Genomic DNA, 26392 nt, shown 5'->3' with positions numbered 1-26392 from the left:
ATAAGTGCTAGACACTCAGGCACAAGAACAAGCGTTACGTGGGCAAGGTGGCACTTGTGCAAGTATCAAAGGTAAAAACATGTGAGAGGTAGCAACCGTGTGCTACAAGGGCAGAGTGGTGTGTGCATGTTACAAAAGGGCACCGAACACCAGTACATGGAAAATACTGCAAAAAGGCAGACCCTCCAACCACAGGCATACACTGGGAAGGCACTTCCATGGTCATGGAAAGTAGAAATTATCAGTAGTGGGAAGTCTTCCTCACAAATAGCAAGAGGACGTGAATTACTTTTGGAGGTGTCTCTGGAGGAGGAGAACTTTGAGGTCCCTTTTGAAGGCCTGGGAGGAGGCGGTGGTCCGGAGCTGAGGTGGAAAGGAGTTCCAGATTCTCACTGCGTTGCCTGAAAAGGATTGGGCCATTGTTCTTTCCTTCTTGAAAGTGGGAGGTTCAAGCAGTAGATTCTCCGCATTGCGTGAAAGTCTAGAGCCTCCAGAGAGTTTCAGTTTATTCGCCAGGTAGCGGGGAGATCAGGAGTGCAAGGCTTTGTGGGTAATGCAGGCAGTCTTGTAGATAGCTCTAGCCTCGAAGGGAAGCCAGCGGAGGGTGGATAACATCGGTGTGATGTGATCGCTTCTTTTGGCCCCATAAATGAAGCGAGCTGCTGATTGGAAAACAGACTTAAGTGGGGACAGGTGAGATTTGGGGAGGCCAGTAAGAAGAGAATTGCAGTAGTCTAGTCTGGAGAGGACCAGCGATTGCACCAGGGTTATAAGGTCCTGCTCCGGGAAGAATCGTCGGATTCCCCAAAGAAGGCGCAGTTGGTAACGAGCAGATTTTGCAATAGAATTGATGTGGGGAGTTAGATTGAGTTTTTTGTCTAGAATGACACCAAGGGATTTTGCGCTGTCGACAATGATGGGTTTATTGTTTAGTAGATTCATCTGATCCATCCATGATTGAACCGGGTGAGGAGGAGAAGAGGAGGAATTCAGTTTTGGAGGGATTCAGAATCAATTGATGAGTTGCCATCCAGTTTTGGATGGAGTCAAGAGTAGAGCTTAGGATGGAGAGATCATGAGTGGAGGCAACCTTGAGGTAGAGTTGAGTGTCGGCTGCATAGAGATGATAGTGAATCCCGGATTTGCTTAGGAGGTTTCCCAGTGGTTCTAAGTAGAGATTGAACAATGTGGGTGCAAGTATAGAGCCTTGGGGAACACCTTGGCCCACCGCCACAGGAGAAGAAAGATTGTTCGCTATTTTGATCATTTGAGATCTGTTAGAGAGGAAGGATGCAAACCATTTAAGCACAGTGCCCTCCATGCCCATTCTCTGTTGAAGGATATTGAGGAGGGTGTTGTGATTGACAGTGTCAAAGGCTGCAGAAAGGTCAAGGAGAATTAGCAGACAGGACCCCCCTGAGTCGAGTATCCTCAGCGCATCATCAACCACTTGCAGTAGGGCTGTTTCAGTGCTGCAGTTTTGGATGAAGCCGGACTGACAGTTGTCAAGAAGATCATTGTCCTTGATATGACGAGAGAGTTGTTTAGCTACACATCTTTCTGTGATCTTCGCAAGAAAGGGAAGGTTAGTGATGGGGCGGAAGTTGTTGAGGTCCTTCGCATCAGCAGTGGGCTTTTTAAGCAGAGGGGTGACCTGCCCAGTTTTGAAGGGGACAGGAAGGGAGCCTTGCCAGAGGGAGAGGTTGATCAGAGAGGTCCAATAGGAAAGGGAATGGGTATAGAAGTCGAAGGCAATGGCACTGGGGATAGGGTCAAGAGAATGGTTGGAGGGCTTTGTTTCGCGTATGCACTTGAGAAGGGCATCTTCAGATATGGGGTCAAAGCTCTGCCAAATGGCTAAGGATTTGCGCTCCTCTGGAGGTGTAGGATGAGCGACCTGATCCACAAGTGATTTCACTTTTTCATCCAAGAAAATAGCGAAATCCGCTGCTCTCTTAGTAGAATCCTCCACCTCGGAGGATGGGGGAGAGCAGCTCGGAATCTTGATGAGATCGAATAGTTTTTTGGGTCTATTTTTGGCGGAGTCAAGGAGGGTTTTGAAGTGTGCCGCTTTCTCAAGGAAGATATGCTTGTGGTACTTGGATCTTGCTGTGCGAAGCATGGCTAAATTGTCTGTGGAGGGCACTTGCCTCCATTGCTTCTACAGGAATCTTAGCTGCTTCCTTTCCTCATAAAGGGATTTGTTGAACCAAGGTGCTGAGGGAGTGGGCCTTATCCTTTTGCTTTTGAGTGGAGCGACGTTATTAATTTCAGCTGCAAGAACTGTGAGGCATTGGGAGGTGAGGTCGTCAACAGCTATGTTCGGGTCTAGCCTTGGAAGTGATAGCAAAGCTGACTCACAGAGGGGACCGACATCAATATTTTTGGCATCACGGAACCAGGAGATGGCCCTCTTGGGTTGGCCAAGAGTTATAGAGTGTGAAAGTTGAAGAGAGAATGGGATGAGGTGGTGGTCAGACCAATCTACATGAATTGGGGTAGTGGTAGAAAGCATGCCTGCTTTAGAAATAACAAGGTCCAGGATTGGGCCCTTAGAGTGGGTTGGTTCAATGCAGTGTTGGATAAGATCGTTTGTAGAGAGGAAGGTGGCCAGAGAGTTCGCAGAGGAGTCTTGTGGTACGCCCTAGTGGAGATTGAAGTCACCCACGAAGGTCTGATTGTCACTTTGTGTGAATTGGTCGCTGATGAAGTCAGTGAGATCTTCTATAAACAAAGGGCCACTACGAGGCGGGCGGTAAATGATATGGAATCTGAGCGGTGAACGGTGTTTCAATTGAAGCTCAAGAGAAAGGCATTCAAAGGTGAGGGAGGAACTGATTGGAGAAGCCTTAAGTTGGAGGGCGTTTCTAAAGATGACTGCAACACCTCCCCCCGTGTTGTCAGTTCTGTCATTCCTAAAAATGGAATAGCCTGTGGGTAATAGGAGATCAAACATCGAGTGAGAGGTATCTTTGAACCAGGTCTCTGTGAGGAAGAGCATGTCAAGTTTGTGAAGGGTGATGGTATCGGAGATTTCAAGTTTGTGTTTTACTGCAGATCTGCAGTTGTGAAGCATACAGCGCAGCTCTGTCAAGACTGTTTTGGTGACGGGGGCACTTGGGCTCTGAAGGGTGATCGGGATATTGTACTTATGTGGGGGTGCTCGGGAAGGTTTAGGTGGATGCTTTGTTCTGACAGAGGTGATGGTCGGAATAGTGTAGATGGTGGGGTTGCTAGGGTATGTCTGTTGAAGAAGGGTGGCGTTCAAGGGCTTGTGTGAGTTAACGACGTTTGCAGACGAGAGGTTGAGCTTGGCTGTATTGGGGTGAGGGGGCGAGGTGCATCTCATGGGAAGTTGGGAGGGAGTAGAGTTGCATGGATGGGTGGAGATCTTAGAGCATAAAAGTGAAATGGCAGCTGTAAGCTGGGAGATGGAGGTGATCAGAGAGCCTAGCGTATTTTCCAGTGAGAATGAGGCAGAGCACGGAAGGTTGGGTGGCTCGATTGAGACAAGTGAATTTAATAACAACAAGGGACCCCAAATTTAGTCTGCAGGGACCATGGGGAGCATACTTTTGAAAAACAACAGTGGTCCCAAACAAAAGCAATAACGCGAGAATAAAATATAGACAGAGTCAATCTATATTTTCAGGACAGACATGTCCAGCCGGACAGGGGTCTTCCAGAGATTTTACTCAGGATTTATGTATTGAAGTCACATAGAAAATACCATCCAACAATCAACCAGAGTGGACAACAAGCCTGTGTCCAGTACTAACAGGGCGAGTACAAGTGGTGATGTAGACAGCAAAGAAGGGCTTTGTAAGGCAAAACAGCGTTACTCTATAAACAGTACAATTGTACAGAGTATAACATACATGCACTAGACATTTCAGTAGTAATCACAATTAAGTTCAAGTGCATAAAAGGTCGACGGCGTTTCGGACCCCTATAAAATATCAGGGACCATCATCAGGACAAATACAATGAAAAGCCTTGGGTTAATTAAGCCTCTAAATGCCGAGTCGCCTCATAAGATAGAGGCTGGCTCCTCAGGCAGACGATACACACGCGAGAGCCCAGAATCGGGTCGCGGCGGCCGCGGACAATGTGGATTCCGTCGGCTGGCCAGGATACCGGGTTAGTCGGCTTGAATGATTTCCTGGCGCCCACCACGCAAGGCATCCAGTGTCTAATATACTTGCACCGACTAACCCGGTATCCTGGCCAGCCGACGGAATCCACATTGTCCGCGGCCGCCGCGACCCGATTCTGGGCTCTCGCGTGTGTATCGTCTGCCTGAGGAGCCAGCCTCTATCTTATGAGGCGACTCGGCATTTAGAGGCTTAATTAACCTAAGGCTTTTCATTGTATTTGTCCTGATGATGGTCCCTGATATTTTATAGGGGTCCGAAACGCCGTCGACCTTTTATGCACTTGAACTTAATTGTGATTACTACTGAAATGTCTAGTGCATGTATGTTATACTCTGTACAATTGTACTGTTTATAGAGTAACGCTGTTTTGCCTTACAAAGCCCTTCTTTGCTGTCTACATCACCACTTGTACTCGCCCTGTTAGTACTGGACACAGGCTTGTTGTCCACTCTGGTTGATTGTTGGATGGTATTTTGTATGTGACTTCAATACATAAATCCTGAGTAAAATCTCTGGAAGACCCCTGTCCGGCTGGACATGTCTGTCCTGAAAATATAGATTGACTCTGTCTATATTTTATTCTCGCGTTATTGCTTTTGTTTGGGACCACTGTTGTTTTTCGATTGAGACAAGGGGGGGTGGAATTGGTGGTGGAAGGCAGGGAGAGGTGGGGGGACAGGAGGTAAGTTGGGGAGAGGTGGGGGGACAGGAGGTAAGTTGGGGTGTGGGGTTCACAGGTGGAGTAAGTGAATTGGGCGTTAAGGGAGAGTTGTCATTGTTGGTGTTGCAAGAGGAAGAGGAATTAAAGACAAATTTAGAGGGAGAAAGGTGCGGAACACGGCGGTAGGGAAGTAGGAGGGGGGAGGCCTGAGTGGCGTCATGGGAATGTAGGAGGTTTGGGAGGAAAAGAGGTGCAGTGGTTGTGGAGGTCCTGTCAGTTAGGAGAGGTGGCAGTGAGGGAACGGTCATCTGGCAGAGTGAGGGGGGTTGAGAGAAAGGGAAGTTGAGGAAAGGAAGTGGTCCTGCTGGGCCCGAGGGAGGGAGATGGAAGGGGTTACTAGGAGGGGAAAGGGGGTAGTGCAGCAGTACTGGGGGAGTAGGAGGGAGGAGAGAGATGCAGTGGGAATGTGGTGAAAACGGGATGAATGACGAGGGGATGAAGGGGTGGAGAGGAGGGATAAGGGGAGCATAGGGAAGGTTAATTGGGGGATAGGGTTGGAGGAGAGGTGGACTAAAAAGGGGGGTGATAGGAAGAAGTATGGGGAGGAGAAGAGATTGGAGTATCGTGATAGTGCAGATGGGACGAGGAGCGTATTAGCTAGTGGTAAGGCTGAAGTAATGTGGGAGGGGACATACTGTGAGGGGGGAGGAATAGGAGATGAGGTAAGTTGGGGCGGGGAGGGAAGAGGGCCGACCTGTGCTTCTCGAGAGTGCAGCCAATTGGAGTGGGGTGGGGTCGGCGGAGGAGAAAGGGAGTAATGGGTGGAGCTGGAAGGAGAGACAGGGGGAAACCCGGTTGCAGAGGAGGGGAGTAAGTTGGGGAAGAGGTGGTCAAAGAGCGAGAGGCAGGCATCTTTGCCTTGGATCATGACAGTACCGTTGTTATAGAGTGAGATAGTGAGGTAGCCATTGAAGCACTCAGAGGGGGAAATTTTTAGTTGTTTCCCATAAGGGATAGAGGAGGAGGAGGTGACGTTAAGGGAATTGTAAAAACTGTTGGACCAAGAGGGGGTGTCGCGAGTGAAGAAAATGAAATCGTTTTTGAGCCTCCCAAGACAACCATTGTAAAATTGATCAACAAAAAGGGAGTCCGGGAAACGTTCAATAGTGTTATGCTTCAGTCGTTTTATTGTAGCTTTAGTCTGGTCGGGAGGATAAATGATTTTGTAGCAATTGGCTCCAGACTTAACTCGAAAGGTGGCCATGTTGGGAAGATGAGGCGAAGAAGGGTGGGGGAGGGATGAGAGGGGTGTTATTGGGAAAGCGGTGGTGAGGAGAAATAAAAGGGCAAAAAGGGGGCGCATAATCCAAACGTTTTTGGTGAGAATACTCAGTTAATGTGCCGTCAGGGAAGTGAGGTGGGAATTTGTTGGGCCCTTCATCTAGGAGTATGTGGTGCCACCTAGCACTAGATAAAAGTTACAAGGGAAATATTTGCAAATAGTAGGGACCCATCACAGAGCAAACACAGACAAAGTAGAACAGAATAAAAATGACCACCCAGTGACCATTGGAGAACACTGAACTTAGTACCAGCCTGCTAATAGAACCATATTCGGTACCAGCCGCCATGAATGCCCAAGTTCTCAACAGACTACTATATGACCCTAAGCTCCTATGAGACACTAACGTTAGGGCAAAGAGCATAGGGTGGATCACAAAATGATTAGCAATGCCTAGAAAATGCACAGTAACCTCGTCATCTTCAGACCACCTCTGATGCAGCAGGAGTCATGACTCAATTTGAACTGTCCCCACGGAGAAAGTTGCCTAATAGGTGCAGCAGGCACTACTAGATGTGCACCTGTGAAAAGGTCTAAACAATGCAGCTGGCATTACTTGCTGTACATCAGATTGGTGGCCTAAACGGTGCAGCTGGCACTAATTGCTGCGTAGCTGTAAAAGGCCAAGACGATGCAGCTGGCACTACTTGCTGCGCAGCTGTAAAAAGGGCCTAAGCGGTGCAGCTGGCACTACTTGCTGCGCAGCTGTAAAAAGGCCAAAACGATGCAGCTGGCACTACTTGCTGCGCAGCTCCAAAATGCCTAAACGGTGCAGCTGGCACTACTTGCTGCGCAGCTGTAAAAAAGGCCTAAACGATGCAGCTGGCACTACTTGCTGCGCAGCTGTAGGAGGCCTAAACGGTGCAGCTGGCACTACTTGCTGCGCAGCTGTAAAACGCCTAAACGGTGCAGCTGGCACTACTTGCTGCGCAGCTGTAGGAGGCCTAAACGGTGCAGCTGGCACTACTTGCTGCGCAGCTGTAAAACGCCTAAACGGTGCAGCTGGCACTATTTGCTGCGCAGCTGTAAAAGTGTTAAAAATAAATATAAATACCACACAGTTAAAGAGTTAAGCGGATGGCGATTATGAGGGAAGAATGCATTTCTCGCAGATGCCCGCAGGGCTGTCCGGTTGCTGCAGGAAGCACTGGCCGTGAAGATGACACATCTGGAGGACAGGCTAGAGAGGAGGTGAGTCCAGGGGTGTAGAGGGGAGGTGAGTCCAGGGGTGTAGAGGGGAGGTGAGTCCAGGGGTGTAGAGGGGAGGTGAGTCCAGGGGTGTAGAGGGGAGGTGAGTCCAGGGGTGTAGAGTGGAGGTGAGTCCAGGGGTGTAGAGGGGAGGTGAGTCCAGCAAGAAGGGGGAGGTGAGTCCAGGTGTGTAGAGAGGAGGTGAGTCCAGGGTTGTAGAGAGGAGGTGAGTCCAGGTGGGAGAGGGGAGGTGAGTCCAGGGGTGTAGAGGGAAGGTGAGTCCAGGGGTGTAGAGGGGAGGTGAGTCCAGGGGTGTAGAGGGGAGGTGAGTCCAGGGGTGTAGAGGGGAGGTGAGTCCAGGGGTGTAGAGGGGAGGTGAGTCCAGGGGTGTAGATGGGAGGTGAGTCCAGCAAGAAGGGAGGAGGTGAGTCCAGGTGTGTAGAGAGGAGGTGAGTCCAGGGTTGTAGAGAGGAGCTCCTTGAGCCTTTCTCTAGCCTAGTTACTTTTAGTGGGAGTGCTTTATACTACTCTATGTATGCATTGAGATGTACTTTATAAGATCTTTGTGATTTCAAAGAAAACTTTATGACAGTGATGGTAACCTCTGAATCCTTCATCACGTCTAGGCTTGATTCTTCATGTAGACCAGTGGTTCCCAAAGGGTGCGCTGCGGCAGCCCGGTGCGCGGGTAAAAACATGGTGGGGAGCCACGGTGAACTGCCAATTAGGTCAAGGGAGCCACGGGTCAAAAAAGTTTGGGAACCACTGGGGTAGATGGTCTCTTCTATCCTGGAGAAGATAGGGGAAGAAAAAGTGGAATAAGATACGGCTTGTGGTGAAGAGTAGGGCAGGCGGGAGACAGGGACGTGGAACTGGTGAGAGCAAAGGACCAGTGTAGATCGCACAGAAGGCGGGGGGAGGGAGGATAAGCGAAATCAGTGGTGAGGGAACGGGTTGCAGAGAAGGTGCTGAAGGGAGATAGAGGGAGAAGGGTGCTGGTGACCGGTGCGGGGGCTGGGGTTGGACAGGCGGTTAGGGAGGGGTAGGACTCAGGCAAGAGAAGCAGAGGGGTCGAAGGGGGAGAGAGGGAAGGAGGGCTGCAGCCCTGGAAGATACAGCTTTTTGTTTTACACTCAACATGTTCATTGATAGAAATGTCAAGTATAGAACTCTCAAAAGGTAAACTTGGATTTGAGGTTATACACTAGGGCTTCATGAAAAGAAATACTCACAGGTAGACAAAAACAAAACAGATACTTTGGGTGGCAAGCACTTTTCAAAACGGTAGGCTGAGATCCCTGCACATGCTCTCGCTTTCAGAGATGCCCTGCATTTTGCTAGAGGAGCTTTCAGCTGGTTTCAATCAAAAGTTACCTGATGTAATCAAAAGAAGATGGATACTCCAAATAGATTATTTAGGTTACTTTATTATGATAAGTTGTTAAGTTATAAATGATAAAACCCCATCAGGAGCAGCTGTACTGCTGCTCAGCCCTCACCCAACTGACATTCACATTCCATTCATCAACATTCCACATCTCATGTATACTAGCTGAGCAGCAGGAAGACTCAAGATACAACAGTACCCTACAGGAAAAAAAGGAGTATGTATATTCCCAACAGGGACATGTACGTATATGGCTTTTGGGACCGCCTATCAGCACTTAGAACGTATATCGCCATAGAGACTGTGTTTATTTATAACAATATCCATTATTGGGGGTGTATATTCACACTGGGTAGTGTGCATTATCACGGATAACGCCCATAATTAGGTGAACTGTCTACAGTATATTACCACGGAGAACTCGTAGCATCCTAGGGCATGTATATGATAAAAGTCACGTATATTAGCAATAGGGCTCTTTACTCGAGGTGGAAGGCGGGAGGCTGGCAGCATTCTGGAACATGATAGTGCCCTATTATTATTCCTCACCACCCCCTTGCTTGATGGGGCTGAGAGAACCATAAGAAGGAAGCTTGATGGGGCTGAGAGACACTTGAGAAGGAAGCTTGATGGGGCTGAGAGACACTTGAGAAGGAAGCTTGATGGGGCTGAGAGACACTTGAGAAGGAAGCTGGATGGGGATGATAGACACTCGAGAAGGAAGCTTGATGGGGATGATAGACACAAGAGAAGGAAGCTTGATGGGGCTGAGAGACACTTGAGAAGGAAGCTTGATGGGGCTGAGAGACACTTGAGAAGGAAGCTTGATGGGGCTGAGACACTTGAGAAGGAAGCTTGATGGGGCTGAGAGACACTTGAGAAGGAAGCTTGATGGGACTGAGAGACACATGAGAAGGAAGCTTGATGGAGCTGAGAGACCCATGAGAAGGAAGCTTGATGGGGCTGAGAGACACAAGAGAAGGAAGCTTGATGGGGCTGAGAGACACATGAGAAGGAAGCTTGATGGAGCTGAGAGACCCATGAGAAGGAAGCTTGATGGGGCTGAGAGACACAAGGGAAGGAAGCTTGATGGGGCTGAGAGACACTTGAGAAGGAAGCTGGATGGGGATGATAGACACAAGAGAAGGAAGCTTGATGGGGCTGAGAGACACATGAGAAGGAAGCTTGATGGAGCTGAGAGACCCATGAGAAGGAAGCTTGATGGGGCTGAGAGACACAAGGGAAGGAAGCTTGATGGGGCTGAGAGACACTTGAGAAGGAAGCTTGATGGGACTGAGAGACACATGAGAAGGAAGCTTGATGGAGCTGAGAGACCCATGAGAAGGAAGCTTGATGGGGCTGAGAGACACAAGGGAAGGAAGCTTGATGGGGCTGAGAGACACTTGAGAAGGAAGCTTGATGGGGCTGAGAGACCCATGAGAAGGAAGCTTGATGGGGCTGAGAGACACTTGAGAAGGAAGCTTGAAGGGGCTGAGAGACACTTGAGAAGGAAGCTTGATGGGCCTGAGAGACACTTGAGAAGGAAGCTTGATGGGGCCGAGAGACACTTGAGAAGGAAGCTTGATGGGGCTGAGACACTTGAGAAGGAAGCTTGAAGGGGCTGAGAGACACTTGAGAAGGAAGCTTGATGAGCCTGAGAGACACTTGAGAAGGAAGCTTGATGGGGCCGAGAGACACAAGAGAAGGAAGCTTGATGGGGCTGAGAGACACAAGAGAAGGAAGCTTGATGGGGCTGAGAGACACTTGAGAAGGAAGCTTGATGGGGCTGAGAGACACAAGAGAAGGAAGCTTGATGGGGCTGAGAGACACAAGAGAAGGAAGCTTGATGGGGCTGAGAGACACTTGAGAAGGAAGCTTGATGGGACTGAGAGACACAAGAGAAGGAAGCTTGATGGGGCTGAGAGACACTTGAGAAGGAAGCTTGATGGGGCGGAGAGACCCATGAGAAGGAAGCTTGATGGGGCTGAGAGGCCCATGAGAAGGAAGCTTGATGGGGCTGAGAGACACTTGAGAAGGAAGCTTGATGGGGCTGAGAGACACTCGAGAAGGAAGCTTGATGGGGCGGAGAGACCCATGAGAAGGAAGCTTGATGGGGCTGAGAGGCCCATGAGAAGGAAGCTTGATGGGGCTGAGAGACCCATGAGAAGGAAGCTTGATGGGGCTGAGAGACACTTGAGAAGGAAGCTTGATGGGGCTGAGAGACCCACGAGAAGGAAGCTTGATAGGGCTGAGAGACACTTGAGAAGGAAGCTTGATGGGGCTGAGAGACACTTGAGAAGGAAGCTTGATGGAGCTGAGAGACACTTGAGAAGGAAGCTTGATGGGACTGAGAGACACTTGAGAAGGAAGCTTGATGGGGCTGAGACACATGAGAAGGAAGCTTGATGGGGCTGAGAGACACTTGAGAAGGAAGCTTGATGGGGCTGAGAGACACATGAGAAGGAAGCTTGATGGGGCTGAGAGACACTTGAGAAGGAAGCGTGATGGGGCTGAGAGACACAAGAGAAGGAAGCTTGATGGGGCTGAGAGACACTTGAGAAGGAAGCTTGATGGGGCTGAGAGACACTTGAGAAGGAAGCTTGATGGGGCGGAGAGACCCATGAGAAGGAAGCTTGATGGGGCTGAGAGGCCCATGAGAAGGAAGCTTGATGGGGCTGAGAGACACTTGAGAAGGAAGCTTGATGGGGCTGAGAGACACTTGAGAAGGAAGCTTGATGGGGCTGAGAGACCCATGAGAAGGAAGCTTGATGGGGCTGAGAGACACTTGAGAAGGAAGCTTGATGGGGCTGAGAGACCCATGAGAAGGAAGCTTGATGGGGCTGAGAGACACAAGAGAAGGAAGCTTGATGGGGCTGAGAGACACTTCAGAAGGAAGCTTGATGGGGCTGAGAGACCCATGAGAAGGAAGCTTGATGGGGCTGAGAGACACTTGAGAAGGAAGCTTGATGGGGCTGAGAGACACAAGAGAAGGAAGCTTGATGGGGCTGAGAGACACTTGAGAAGGAAGCTTGATGGGGCTGAGACACAAGAGAATGAAGCTTGATGGGGCTGAGAGACACAAGAGAAGGAAGCTTGATGGGGCTGAGACACTTGAGAAGGAAGCTTGATGGGGCTGAGAAACACTTGAGAAGGAAGCTTGATGGGGCTGAGAGACACTTCAGAAGGAAGCTTGATGGGGCTGAGAGACACTTGAGAAGGAAGCTTGATGGGGCTGAGAGACACTTGAGAAGGAAGCTTGATGGGGCTGAGAGACACTTGAGAAGGAAGCTTGATGGGGCTGAGAGACCCATGAGAAGGAAGCTTGATGGGACTGAGAGACACTTGAGAAGGAAGCTTGATGGGGCTGAGAGACACAAGAGAATGAAGCTTGATGGGGCTGAGAGACACAAGAGAAGGAAGCTTGATGGGGCTGAGAGACCCATGAGAAGGAAGCTTGATGGGGCTGAGACACTTGAGAAGGAAGCTTGATGGGGCTGAGAGACACTTGAGAAGGAAGCTTGATGGGGCTGAGAGACACAAGAGAAGGAAGCTTGATGGGGCTGAGAGACACTTGAGAAGGAAGCTTGATGGGGCTGAGAGACACTTGAGAAGGAAGCTTGATGGGGCTGAGAGACACAAGAGAATGAAGCTTGATGGGGCTGAGAGACACTTGAGACGGAAGCTTGATGGGGCTGAGACACTTGAGAAGGAAGCTTGATGGGGCTGAGAGACACAGGAGAAGGAAGCTTGATGGGGCTGAGAGACACAAGAGAATGAAGCTTGATGGGGCTGAGAGACACAAGAGAAGGAAGCTTGATGGGGCTGAGAGACACTTGAGATGGAAGCTTGATGGGGCTGAGAGACACTTGAGAAGGAAGCTTGATGGGGCTGAGAGACACATGAGAAGGAAGCTTGAAGGGGCTGAGAGACACTTGAGATGGAAGCTTGATGGGGCTGAGAGACACTTGAGAAGGAAGCTTGATGGGGCTGAGAGACACATGAGAAGGAAGCTTGAAGGGGCTGAGAGACACTTGAGAAGGAAGCTTGATGGGGCTGAGAGACCCATGAGAAGGAAGCTTGATGGGGCTGAGAGACCCATGAGAAGGAAGCTTGATGGGGCTGAGAGACACTTGAGAAGGAAGCTTGATGGGGCTGAGAGACACTTGAGAAGGAAGCTTGATGGGACTGAGACACTTGAGAAGGAAGCTTGATGGGGCTGAGAGACACTTGAGAAGGAAGCTTGATGGGGCTGAGAGACACTTGAGAAGGAAGCTTGATGGGGCGGTGAGACACCTGAGAAGGAAGCTTGATAGGGCTGAGAGACACAAGATAAGGAAGCTTGATGGGGCTGAGAGACACTTGAGAAGGAAGCTTGATGGGGCTGAGAGACACAAGAGAAGGAAGCTTGATGGGGCTGAGAGACACTTGAGAAGGAAGCTTGATGGGGCTGAGAGACACTTGAGAAGGAAGCTTGATGGGGGGTGAGACACTTGAGAAGGAAGCTTGATAGGGCTGAGAGACACTTGAGAAGGAAGCTTGATGGGGCTGAGAGACACTTGAGAAGGAAGCTTGATGGGGCTGAGAGACACAAGAGAAAGAAGCTTGATGGGGCTGAGAGACACAAGAGAAGGAAGCTTGATGGGGCTGAGAGACACAAGAGAAGGAAGCTTGATGGGGCTGAGAGACACAAGAGAAGGACGCTTGATGGGGCTCAGAGACACTTGAGAAGGAAGCTTGATGGGGCTGAGAGACACAAGAGAAGGAAGCTTGATGGGGCTGAGAGACACAAGAGAAGGAAGCTTGATGGGGCTGAGAGACACTTGAGAAGGAAGCTTGATGGGGCTGAGAGACACTTGAGAAGGAAGCTTGATGGGGCTGAGAGACACTTGAGAAGGAAGCTTGATGGGGCTGAGAGACACTTGAGAAGGAAGCTTGATGGGGCTGAGACACTTGAGAAGGAAGCTTGATGGGGCTGAGAGACACAAGAGAAGGAAGCTTGATGGGGCTGAGAGACACATGAGAAGGAAGCTTGATGGGGCTGAGAGACACTTGAGAAGGAAGCTTGATGGGGCTGAGAGACACTTGAGAAGGAAGCTTGATGGGGCTGAGACCCATGAGAAGGAAGCTTGATGGGGCTGAGAGACACTTGAGAAGGAAGCTTGATGGGGCTGAGACCCATGAGAAGGAAGCTTGATGGGGCTGAGTTGGAGATGAATGGTGTGGGGTGGATGGATGTTTGAGAGGGGGATGCTGGGTTGGGGATGGATGAATGCTGGGGTGGGGATGGATGGATGTGTGAGGGGTGGATGGATGTGTGATTGGTGGGTGGATGGATGGTTGACTGTGGGTGCTTGGAGCATGAATTGATGGATGAATTCGTGGGGAGGCGTGTTTGTGCACCGCTGGATGGGTAACTGAAGAAACTGTGAGGCCAGAGGCCTAACGGCCCCCAAGGCCTGAAGTGCGGCGTATTCGCCATTCACGCTGGCTTGTGGCCTCTGTGTGTTTGCAACAAGGTGACCCATTGCCACTGAAGGTGCTGTTTTTTCTGTATTTGGCATTTAGTCGGTTTATTGGAAGTAAACCAAGACTCTTGCCTCAGAATGTATTTATTGTTGAAGTGAATGCTTACAAATTAAATCCTCGTTTCCCTGTGACTTAGGAATATAAGGTCACCTCCCTGGGCACCATAGAGATGTATGAGTGGGAGTCCCACAGGTGAGGGCCAGTCTCTCCCCTGAAAGTGTAGTTATCCTCTTCTCCACCGGATGTGATTTCACGCTATAGATAAGTGATGATATTTAAAAACCCTGAACGCTAGATCTCTGCAACCCGCCCTTTCACCGCCTGCCTCTCCATTCAGATCCTCCTAGTTATCAAGCCAGATAGACATCCACCCATTCATCCACCACCATTTCACTCATCCTTTCATCCACACAACCACCTTTCCATCCACCACGCATAGAATCACATACATCCACCTATTCAGCTCCCCGCCCACCTGCCCAGGTATCACATCCCCTACCCAGGCGTCCTTAAACGAGAGAAAAGCTCCAAGTGTCAGACATTTGGTTGTAAAGTTACTCGTGGGGGAAGGGGCTGAAGCACTTTGAGCCCAATGGGCGTTGCACAGCGTGTGGTTGTGTTTAGTGCACAACCAGCACGTGCCGTGTGCACGTGGCTTGTGTTTTGGGAGGTCAGGCTGTGGATGGGGAGGGGGTGGCCCCCAGCTGTTCCTGGGACTTCAACCGCTGCCGTGGGGAGTTTCAAATCAAAGAACTTATTATATAGTGCGCATGCGTGCAAGGACACGCATGCGCACTAAAACGGCAGAACACCGGGGAGCTTAAAAATACCTGTATGAAGCCAAAAGTACATTGTGCGGTTGCGTAGGATAGTGCGCATGCGCACACACGAGGGGGTAGCGCATACAGACGGGGAGCAGGGAACCACGGAAAACCGGCACGTTTGTGAGACAAACGTATGCGTGGCTACTGTCACGTGGATCCCAATAACCGTTTTAGCCTTGTTGTGAAGGACGCGATACTCTAGCCCTTACGCGTTGTGCAAGAGCAGAGACTACTTTGGCATCCATCTTTGTGAGGGATGCGGCCTGTTATTTCGGTGAGAAGACCAACCTTTCAGCGGCCATCTTTTTGTGTGACGCCTGCCTCCCCGGCCGCCATCTTAGCATGGGGAGCGCGGCCGCTCGTCTACCACCCAAGAAGCCATTGTTATGCGGGGTGTGCGACGCTGCGACCGGTTACCGTTAGACAGAAATGAAGGACTTCGACATCATATCCGATAAATGCGCCGGTTATGGGCGCTCCTGGAAACGCACGCACGTGAGTGTGGACTATCTGTGGATCAGGCTTCATGGGGGTATAAATGGGGAAGGGGGGTGATAAAGATAAGAGATGAAAAGTGACTCCCGGTTCTCTTCTCCTGTGACGATCTGCTGTTCTCTTCCACCCCGCCTACATCTTTAACTCCCTGTTCTCTTCTCCTGTGCTGGTCTGCAGCTCTCATCCACCCACCTCCTTCTTTAACTACCTGTTCTCTTCTCTCGTGCTGATCTGCTGTTCTCTTCCACCCCACCTCCTTCTCTACCTCCCTGTTCTCTTCTCCCGTGCTGTTCTGCTGCTCTCTTCCACCCCACCTCCTTCTTTAACTCCCTGTTCTCTTCTCTTCTCCTGTGCTGATCTGTTGCTCTCTTCCATCCCGCCTCCTTCTCTACCTCCCTGTTCTCTTCTCCCGTGCTGTTCTGCTGCTCTCTTCCACCCCACCTCCTTCTTTAACTCCCTGTTCTCTTCTGCTGTGCTAATCTACTGCTCTCTTCCACCTCACCTCCTTCTCTAACTCCCTGTTCTCTTCTCTTCTCCTGTGCTGATCTGTTGCTCTCTTCCACCAGCCTCCTTCTTTAACTCCCTGTTAACTTCTGCTGATCTGTTCCTCTCTTCCACCCCACCTCCTTCTCTAACTCCCTGTTCACTTCTCTTCTCCAGAGCTGATCTGCTACTCTCTTCAACCCGCCTCCTTCTCTACCTCCCTGTTAACTTCTGCTGATCTGCTGCTCTTTTCCACCCCACCTCCTTCTTTAACTCCCTGTTCTCTTATGCTGTGCTAATCTGTTCCTCTCTTCCACCCACCTCCTTCTCTAACTCCCTGTTCACTTCTCTTCTCCAGAGCTGATCTGCTGCTCTCTTCAACCCGCCTCCTTCTCTACCTCCCTGTTCTCTTCTCCCATGCTATTCTGCTGCTTTCTTCCACCCCACCTCCTTCTTTAACTCCCTGTTCTCTTCTCCTTTGCTAATCTGCTGCTCTCTTCCACCCCACCTCCTTCTTCAACTCCCTGTTCTCTTCTCATGTGCTGATCTGCTGCTCTCATCCACCCACCTCCTTCTTTAACTACCTGTTCTCTTCTCTCTTGCTGATCTGCTGTTCTCTTCCACCCCACCTCCTTCTCCACCTCCCTGGTGTCTTCTCCCGTGCTGATCTGCTGTTCCTTTCCACCGCCTCCTTCTCTAACTCCCTGTTTTCTTCTCCCGTGTTGATCTGCTGCTCTCTTTCACCCACCTCTTTCTCTAACTCCCTGTTCTCTTCTCATGTGCTGATCTGCTGCTCTCTTCCACCCGCCTCCTTCTTTAACTCCCTGTTCTCTTCTGCTGTGCTGATCTGCTGCTCTCTTCCACATGCATCCTTCTCTAACCGCGCACACACATACATACAACCACGCACGCGCACACACATACATACAACCACGCGCGTGCACATACATACAACTACACACACACACACAACCGCACGAACACACACAACCACACCACACACACAATCGCGCACACAACCACACACACAACCACACACACAACCACACACACATACAACTACACACACATTCAACCACACGCACAACCACACACACAACACACACACACACAACCACACACATCTATCTATCGCCCTCACTCTATCTATCGCCCTAACTCTATCTATCTGTCGCCCTCACTCTATCTGTCACCCTCACTCTATCTATCTGTCGCACTCACTCTGTCTGTCGCCCTCACTCTATCTGTCGCCCTCACTCTATCTATCAATGGCCCTCACTCTCTATCTATCTATCAATCTATCTATCTATCTATCTGCCTCACTCTATCTATCTGTCTATCTATCGCCCTCACTCTATCTATCACCCTCATTCTATCTATCTATCGCCCTCACTCTATCTATCGGTCATATCGCCCTCACTCTATCTATCTATCTATCGCTCTCACTCTATCTATCTATCTATCGCACTCATTCTATCTATCTATCTATGTGCCTCACTCTATCTATCTATCTGTCTATCTATCGCCCTCACTCTATCTATCACCCTCATTCTATCTATCTATCGCCCTCACTCTATCTATCTATCTATCTATCTATCTCCCTCACTCTATCTATCTATCTATCGCCCTCACTCTATCTATCTATCGCCCTCACTCTATCGCCCTCACTCTATCTATCTATCTCTCTATCGCCCTCACTCTATCTATCTCATTCTGTACTCCACCACCTGGTCTTCTAAAAGTACAGCCCTGCCACCTTACATGCCTTCTCCAAAGGTGCCAGGATACAGGAATCCTGCAATGATCTATCATCTACAATGTTGCCTTCAGAGGTTTCTGGGAGAGGGGATCTTTTAAGTGGATGCAATTTGTTTTTATACCTGACCCACTCCACAGTGTCATTTATGAGGCCAAATTAAATGCAGGGGTGCAGGTTGTCAGCTGGTCGCCATGCTGCTGAGTCCGCCAGTGGTGCCAGTCAGCAGTTATTATGGACTGCATGGCCATGCGATGGGGGTTTCAGGCCAGTGGTGGATTGGATATTTGTATAGCCGTGCTGTCCCTGTGGTCCTGTCTTTTGCTGTGCTCTGCCTGTTTAGCAGAACACAGCACCACTGTTTGTAGATGGACATTTCTGAGAGTTTTCATTTCTATTACCTACAAACATAGCACGCATATTAGTAGACTGCAAGTACAACCCCCAGAGTTTAGCTGTGCTATTGAATGGTCAAAGATCCTCTGTTCAATGGTACTCATTTTATCGACCCTAGAAGGATGAAAAGCTATGTAAACTCATGTGGAATCAAACAAGTGAACATGTGAGTATAGGAGAGCAAACACAGATCCTTGGAGTAGACACATTAGCTCCTTGGGCCACCAGTGTAATACATAACTGTTACCATACCTCCTGTCCCAGTAAGATAACGGTGTTCGGACAGTGTAGTGACACACACAGTAGAGTATTTTAGTGCTACTGCCTGTCTTCAGAGCAGCCTGTGACCGAAAAGGGGGCTCTCTGTAAGCTCACTGACTCCTAGCAGTCACTGCAAACCATGCTGAGTGCTCGGGTGGCAGCTATAGAAGCTATATCAATATTCCATTGCCACCAGTTGACCCGTGATACTCCGGTCCTAATGGAAGCAGCCCCTTTGAAAGTCAGCAGGATTGTATGATATTGACAGAGCTCTCCCTGAGCCCGGTGCAGCTGACCTGCTGTGGCTGCCATTAATAAATACAATTGATGCTTCATTCGTTCTGAGCTGCCTTTAGTTTCCTGTGTCTGAGAGCTGTGCAGCCGCTGCCTGGCTCCCTCTGCTCTGTTTCCAGTGCCCTCTGCCTTTAGTTTACTGTGTCTGAGAGCTGTGCAGCCGCTGCCTGACTCCTTCTGCTCTGTTCTCAGCTGCAGGCCTTGGCTGGCAGCGATGGGGTTAACGCTGCTCGAGCAGGAGCAGTGTTCGCCGCTGGATCTTGAAAGCGCATGCGTGTAATCACACGCATGCGCAGTACACGGGCATGTAGAGTGGGGTGCTTCAAAATACATGCAGCCAAGACATGGGCTTTCCACGCATGCGCATGATTATGCGCATGCGTGGAAACGCGGGGGGGGGGGGTGTAAAGCCAGATGGGGTGGCTCTATCGACAGTACACCGGGTCTTCTGATACACGCCGCTCTCCACAGCAGGGGCCGCTGCAGGCACGCGGCGAGGGGAGCTCGCGCTGATCTGGCGCCGGTATGACGCGGCCCTCATGGATCCCGGCGGTTATAACCCGGGAATGCCAACAGGCCCAGTTATGCCCACTTGACTGGCCTCAGCTTTGGATACTCTGTGCAGGCGCGGGCGCCTCCGCGCTTTAAGAAGTTCGGAGAAAAACGGATGTTTTTTGGCCGACAGTTTCTTGTGACTGAAAGTACATCCAGGAGTCTACCGAGGCAGGGCTCTCAAGGTCACATGTAAGGCCGGATTTATTCACCAAAGGACGATTTTTGTTCGTTTTTATTTCTTAGAATCTCACTGTAAAACATAAGGCAGAGGAAACCCACAGTGGTGGTTTTATCTGGAGTTGGTAAGAAGCAGTGAGGTTGGAGCACTTAGGAACGCTCAGTCATTAAAGCCAGATCTAGTCTCTGATATCGTGATTTTTGGTTTTTGTCATCACAGTGGTTGTTGGTCCTGATGAGAACCCCCATACTGCAGGGGGTTTGTAACGCATAGATCTTGTTATTTCCACTCCCATTCAAATTGTTCCCTTGGTTGGATTAAGATTTATGTTATATTGTGAAAAACTGCATTGACAACATTTGTTTTGCATTTATAAAACATCTAAGAGTGAATTTCTGTTGGAGAGTGGCCAGGCCAGTTTTCATAATAAGAACATTGGCCCGTTAGGATTAATGTGGTATATGTTGTTTGTGGTGATGTGTATCAATGTGGATGTGTGTGTGTACATATGAACAACGTGGAGGGAGTGTGAGTGTAAAAAGGTGTGTGTATTTATTTGATGACATTGTTTTGTATACATAGCCCCTATATATACACCTCATTTCAAAACACATTTTTGAAAATTGCAAATAAAAGCTAATAAGAAGCTGTTGGATGCTTGGTTTGGTTTCCTTGCACCTATTTATTTAATAGCATTGTAGTCAGGTATCAGTATTGGCAACTCGGTTGGTGTGTTTTGTTGGTGACTCCGCCTTACTGATTAGTCAAGCCCTGTTTTTGGTTACATAGTATCTACAATGAAGGGCCAGCAGCAGTGGTGTAGGTGAATGAGTGGGAGGGAAGGGGGGGAAGAAGGAGCCCCCAGCATCAGGAATAAAGGAAGTGAGGCAATCAGGGAGCGTGTGCTCTCAACTCACTGTCCCAGGCCTTCTAGAGGCGTCCCACTGCATGCGACGATATCTCGTCTGAGCTCTTCCCCCTTGCGCCACGTCTCTACCGTGCCCTCTCAAAACAGCACCGGTGCACAAGGCCCGCAATTCAGAGAGGGGCGCAGATGTGGCAGGGCTACAGCATCCGGAGCTTTTGCGCGGTACCAGCGAGTTCAATCTCGACAAAGTTCGGTCCCCCAAGGTGAAGGAAGGGAGTCGCTCAGGCAAATTCAGCTCTTGCAGCGGTCTAGTCTCTACGCAAGGCCCCGGCTTCCACAACCAGGAGTGCCGCAAATGCCAGCCACCATAACTTCGGCCCCAGACGTCAGTTCGATTTCGGGCTAAAAGCGTTGAGCACCACTACTCTCCGGTGTATGGATATGGCACCGGAGGATCAGATTGGTGTAGCAGATTGGCGTTGTAGGGAGGGAGTCACGGAGACAATCTAGCAGGCGGCTATGCTGGATCCCAACGAAGCCACGCCCCTTCTGGGTAGTTCTTGAGCACTTTGTTGACATGTCGTGGCCGTTCCTTTCAAGGAGCAGGGCAGAAGCGGCAGACGCACCACAGGAGTCGGAGCCAGCACTGTGGAGGGAGAGCACAACCCTATTCAGGTCCAAGGTGTAACTCTTCCCACCAATCTGCATGGAGATCTCTCTATTCAGCCCTGGCTGCCTCACCCTGTCTCCTGGAAATTCCCCAGCCCCTGTCACTCAAACTCCAGACAGGGAATACACAGCACAGCAGAGGCAGGCTTGGATAGTTAGGCAAGAAAATACCTACTTTCTAAAAGTGGCATTTTCAAACACTGAATTTTAAAACCCCCTTTACTAAAATATGTATTTTATCATTCTGAGTTCAGTCCTAATAACCTCAGATTTCTACCATGTTCCCTGTCAGTTAGGATTATAAGATGTAATAATCACAACTGCTTATTCTGGCCTATGGAGAACAGGTAGCCTTGCAATAGTGAAAATCGAAAATGGCTGTAATTCACTATTAGGACATGCCACATACATCAGGGCTTGTCCTACCTTATACTTACATCGCACCCTGCCTTGGGCCTACCATAGGGGTGACTGATATAAAGCAAATGGACGGTTTAGGGACTGGTAAGTGGGTGCAATTACCCAGTCGACATGGCAGTGCGAGACTGCACGCAGGCTCTGCGATGGCAGACAAGACACACGTTTACAGGCTACTTCTGTGGGTCGCACAACCAGTGCTCCAAGCCCACCAGCAGCATTTGACTCACAAGCCCTGGGCACCTCGTGTACACTATACTAGGGCCTGACTGTGAGTCAAATATACCCAATCATGGATTCACAAATTCGTACAATAATTTACCATAGGGAGCACTCGCACTGTGGCACTGGACAGCAGTGGCACAGTGCCTAAAGCATCTTACACCAGAAAAACATACGAGGCACGGTAAAAAAATGGAAAGGAGACTCACACCAATGGTGCCAGGTCTAACACTCTAGATAAAACCTGCTTTAATGTTAAGCAGTCTGTAATAGTGCGTGGCAGTCTGTCTGTTTCTGCTAGTCATTGGTTAGATTGCAGCCAAACATCTCCTGTGATGCATTGGTCAGGAATAAGAAGCCATCTTCATCCTTATGATCCCAATACACTTCTGACATTGTGACAGACATTAACTGTAAGGTCTTGTTATTCACCATAAAGAAAAAAGCCTGTGTTTTTGATAAAGCTAATTGGCATCCAACAATGGTCTTAAATTGCGACATGGTCAGCTCTTCGGGAACTAGAAATTTCCTTTGTCCAATACAGGCAAATACTTTTATATTTTATACCTTTCAATGACCACCAGTAGTTTGGACAGACATACTCTGTTTCTATCACCCACCACACCTTTCCGAGTTGCTAAACTCTTCCACATTTTAAACGGGATTGGGTTTTAGTTTCTCTGCACACTTTCCATGCCATTCCCTGACAGATTTACACTGTTGCCTGTTGAACACGGCACTACACCACGCCCTCTATGCCTAATTGATCGTTAACTAATGAATTGTCCTCGAGTGGTGTTTTTATATACAGTTGTTCCAAAGTGAACAGGAAACAATGGAATGCAATTTTTTTTCTTCTTTTTAGCCTGCTCTTTGACCCTAACTTCACAGTCCCTGGCCTCCCCAGTGCCACTTAGTAGTACCACCCTTTCACTTTTTTGTGGCGTTTAATTGGAGCATGTAAATGAAGACAGCCTAGAACGGCTCCTTTTTGTGCTTCCAGGCTATCTTCATTTACATGTAATTGCAGACCTATTTGCGCCCCCCCTGGCAACACATCCACGAACCCCCAGGGGGGCGCACCGAACAGTTTGAAGACCTCTGCCATAATGTTACTGGCGCTTGTGTAGTGTGTCCATGTTAATAGCACTTGTGTAGTGTGCCCATGTCATGTTACCAGCACTTGTGTAGAGTGCCCATGTTATGTTACTGGCGCTTGTGTATTGTGCTCATGTTATGTTACTGCCGCTTGTGTAGTGTGTCCATGTTACTGGCGCTTGTGTCGCACACCCATGTTATGTTACTGGTGCTTGTATTGCGTGCCCATGTTATGTTACTGGTGCTTGTGTCACGTGTACACATATACAACAGGGAAACCTAGGGGTCTAAAAAAAGAGGATTATTATGAACCTCTATGTATTTGACTGGAAGTATAAAATAGTACAACCAGATATAGCCATGGCTAACTAGTTATGACTTGGGACAAGGAATATAAAAAATGTGGGCCACCAATGATTGTAGAGGAAACACATTTTTAGGATTCCCATCAAAGAATGTATTATCACTTGGTAATCCTATAAGGGTCGCATGTCTAGATCATTGAGATGGAGATCGTACCCTTTATCAGTAAATGGTATTCCGACTCACAATCACTTTAGGACCATGTGACTCTGATCTGATGGGATCAAGTGCAGTGCAAGAAAAATTATAAAAGTGGTGAATTTAAAATAGGATAGAGAACCACAAGAAAAAGATTTTTTATTTATTTTGGAAAAGAAGGGCCTCTTCCTGTTAAAAACAAGAACAGTGCAGTAATATATGTATCTTGCAGTTTAACCAAATACCTGCAAGGGGGCCAACATGTTTCAGCCTTTTGGGAATAGGACCCTAGGCTTTCTTCAGGGCCTCTGTTCTAACTTGTAAATGCTACTGCAAGTGATAGATAATGTGCTAAATTAATTAAAAAAAAGTTTTTTAGTGAAATGAAGTGATAACAAAGAAAGGATATTATTTTGTGTCATGTGCCCATGTTATGTTACTGACACTTGCGTAGTGTGACCATATTACTGGCGCTTGTGTAGTGTGTCCATGCTATATTACTGGTGCTTGTGTAACGTGCCCATGTCATATTACTGGTGCTTGTGCAGCATGCCCATGTTACTGGCGCTTGTGTAGCATGCCCATGTTACTGGCGCTTGTGCAGCATGCCCATGTTACAGGCGCTTGTGTAGCGTGCTCATGTCATGTTACTGGCGCTTGTGTAGCATGCCGCTGTTACTGGCGCTTGTGCAGCATGCCGCTGTTACTGGCGCTTGTGTAGCATGCCCATGTTACAGGCGCTTGTGTAGCATGCCGCTGTTACTGGCGCTTGTGTAGCATGCCGCTGTTACTGGCGCTTGTGTAGCGTGCCCATGTTACTGGCGCTTGTGCAGCATGCCCATGTTACTGGCGCTTGTGCAGCATGCCCATGTTACTGGCGCTTGTGTAGCATGCCCCTGTTACTGGCGCTTGTGCAGCATGCCGCTGTTACTGGCGCTTGTGTAGCATGCCCATGTTACTGGTGCTTGTGTAGCATGCCCATGTTACTGGCGCTTGTGTAGCATGCCCATGTTACTGGCGCTTGTGCAGCATGCCCATGTTACTGGTGCTTGTGTAGCGTGCCCGTGTTACAGGCGCTTGTGTAGCGTGCCGCTGTTACTGGCGCTTATGTAGCATGCCCATGTCATGTTACTGGCGCTTGTGCAGCATGCCCATGTTACTGGTGCTTGTGTAGCATGCCCATGTTACTGGCGCTTGTGCAGCATGCCCATGTTACTGGTGCTTGTGTAGCGTGCCCGTGTTACAGGCGCTTGTGTAGCGTGCCGCTGTTACTGGCGCTTGTGTAGTGTGCTCATGTCATGTTACTGGCGCTTGTGTAGTGTGCTCATGTCATGTTACTGGCGCTTGTGTAGTGTGCTCATGTCATGTTACTGGCGCTTGTGTAGTGTGCTCATGTCGTGTTACAGGCGCTTGTGTAGCGTGCCCGTGTCATGTTACTGGCGCTTGTGTAGTGTGCTCATGTCATGTTACTGGCGCTTGTGTAGTGTGCTCATGTCATGTTACTGGCGCTTGTGTAGTGTGCTCATGTCGTGTTACTGGAGCTTGTGTAGCGTTCCCATGTTACTGACACTTGTGTAGCGTGCCCATCTTACTGGTGCTTATGTAGCGTGCCCATGTCATGTTACTGGCACTTGTGTAGCGTGTCCATGTTACTGGCGCTTGTATAGCGTGTCCATGTTACTGGCGCTTGTGTAGTAAGCCCATGTTATGTTACTGGTATTTGTGTAGTGTGTCCATGTTACTGGCGCTTGTGTAGTAAGCCCATGTTATGTTACTGGTATTTGTGTAGTGTGTCCAAGTTACTGGTGCTTATGTAGCGTGCCCATGTCATGTTACTGGCGCTTGTGTAGCGTGTCCATGTTACTGGCGCTTGTGTAGTAAGCCCATGTTATGTTAAAGGTACTTGTGTTGTATGTCCATGTTACTGGTGCTTGTGTAGTGTGCCCATGTCATGTTACTGGTGCTTGTGTGTTGTGCCCATGTCATGTTACTGGTGCTTGTGTGTTGTGCCCATGTCATGTTAGTGGTGCTTGTGTAGTGTGCTCATGTCATGTTAGTGGTGCCTGTGTAGTGTGCTCATGTCATGTTACTGGCAATTGCGTAGTCTGCTCAGGTCATGTTACTGGTGCTTATGTAGCGTGCCCATGTCATGTTACTGTCGCTTGTGTAACATGCCCATGTTAGTGGCGCTTGTGTAGTGTGTCCATGTTACTGGTGCTTGTGTAGTGTACCCATATCATGTTACTGGTGCTTGAGTAGTGTGCCCATGTCATGTTACTGGTGCTTGTGTATTGTGCCCATGTCATGTTACTGACGCTTGTGAACTGTGCTCATGTCATGTTACTATAAAGGAACAACAACGGTCCTTGACAAAAAGGATGTACACTGTTAAATAATTATAGGCCACAATCTGAGCTATAATGAACAGGAAGTCCAGCCGGACCTCAAAATTTAATCGATAATGTAATAAAAAGAATATCAAAGCAACATATTTACAGTGGGACACAATCCTGTATCCAACAGGGCTAGACAACAATTTACAATAACAGGGGGTGGGAAGTTTCTCAGGCAATTTACAATAAGTGAGCAGCTAGAAGTTTAGATGGAAGGACCGTTGTTGCTCCTTTATACGAATACCCTTGGTCCTTGCTTACCGAGTGGGTTCCCTTGTTCTTCTAAATAGCATGTCATGTTACTGGCACTTGTGTAGTGTGCTCACGTCATGTTACTGGCGCTTGTGTAGCGTGCCCATGTTACTGGTGCTTATGTAGCATGCCCATGTCATGTTACTGGCGCTTGTGTAACATGCCCATGTTAGTGGTGCTTGTGTAGTGTGCCCATGTTATGTTACTGGTATTTGTGTAGTGTGTCCATGTTACTGGCGCTTGTGTAGTGTGCCCAAGTCCTGTTACTGGCGATTGTGTAGTGTGTGTCTAGAAATAAGGAGGACTAAAGGCTTTTTTTTGCCAGGTCCAGCATACATGACCAACAACTGATCAATACAAAAGGGTATGCAGTTCCTGACTGAACAATACAGTTTGCTTAAGTGAAACCGTGTTCACTTAATATCCAAATCAAGGAGGGGATTACGCCTTTCGGAATTAAGGCCCTCAC

The 26392-nt window shown here is 49.0% G+C and overlaps 1 protein-coding gene across 2 annotated transcripts in view; it reads left to right on the top strand.

Moving 5' to 3' along the window:
- The window catches only part of LOC144806349 (uncharacterized), a 62175-nt gene that overhangs the window by 2723 nt on the left and 33060 nt on the right, over window positions 1-26392 (top strand). Inside the window, exon 1 of one of the 2 annotated variants that reach the window (XM_078672730.1) lies at window positions 19350-19627. The exons of the other annotated variant lie outside the window; for it this stretch is intronic. The gene's annotated coding sequence lies outside the window, so the exon portion shown is untranslated. Of the gene's footprint in view, window positions 1-19349; window positions 19628-26392 lie in introns of those variants that run through there. 2 annotated transcript variants of the gene reach the window in all.

Source organism: Lissotriton helveticus, assembly GCF_964261635.1.
Source record: "Lissotriton helveticus chromosome 1_1 unlocalized genomic scaffold, aLisHel1.1 SUPER_1_unloc_65, whole genome shotgun sequence".
Taxonomy (NCBI): Eukaryota; Metazoa; Chordata; class Amphibia; order Caudata; family Salamandridae; genus Lissotriton; species Lissotriton helveticus.
Note: the sequence above shows the minus strand (reverse complement) of the source record. Positions and strands in the feature narration are given on the sequence as shown.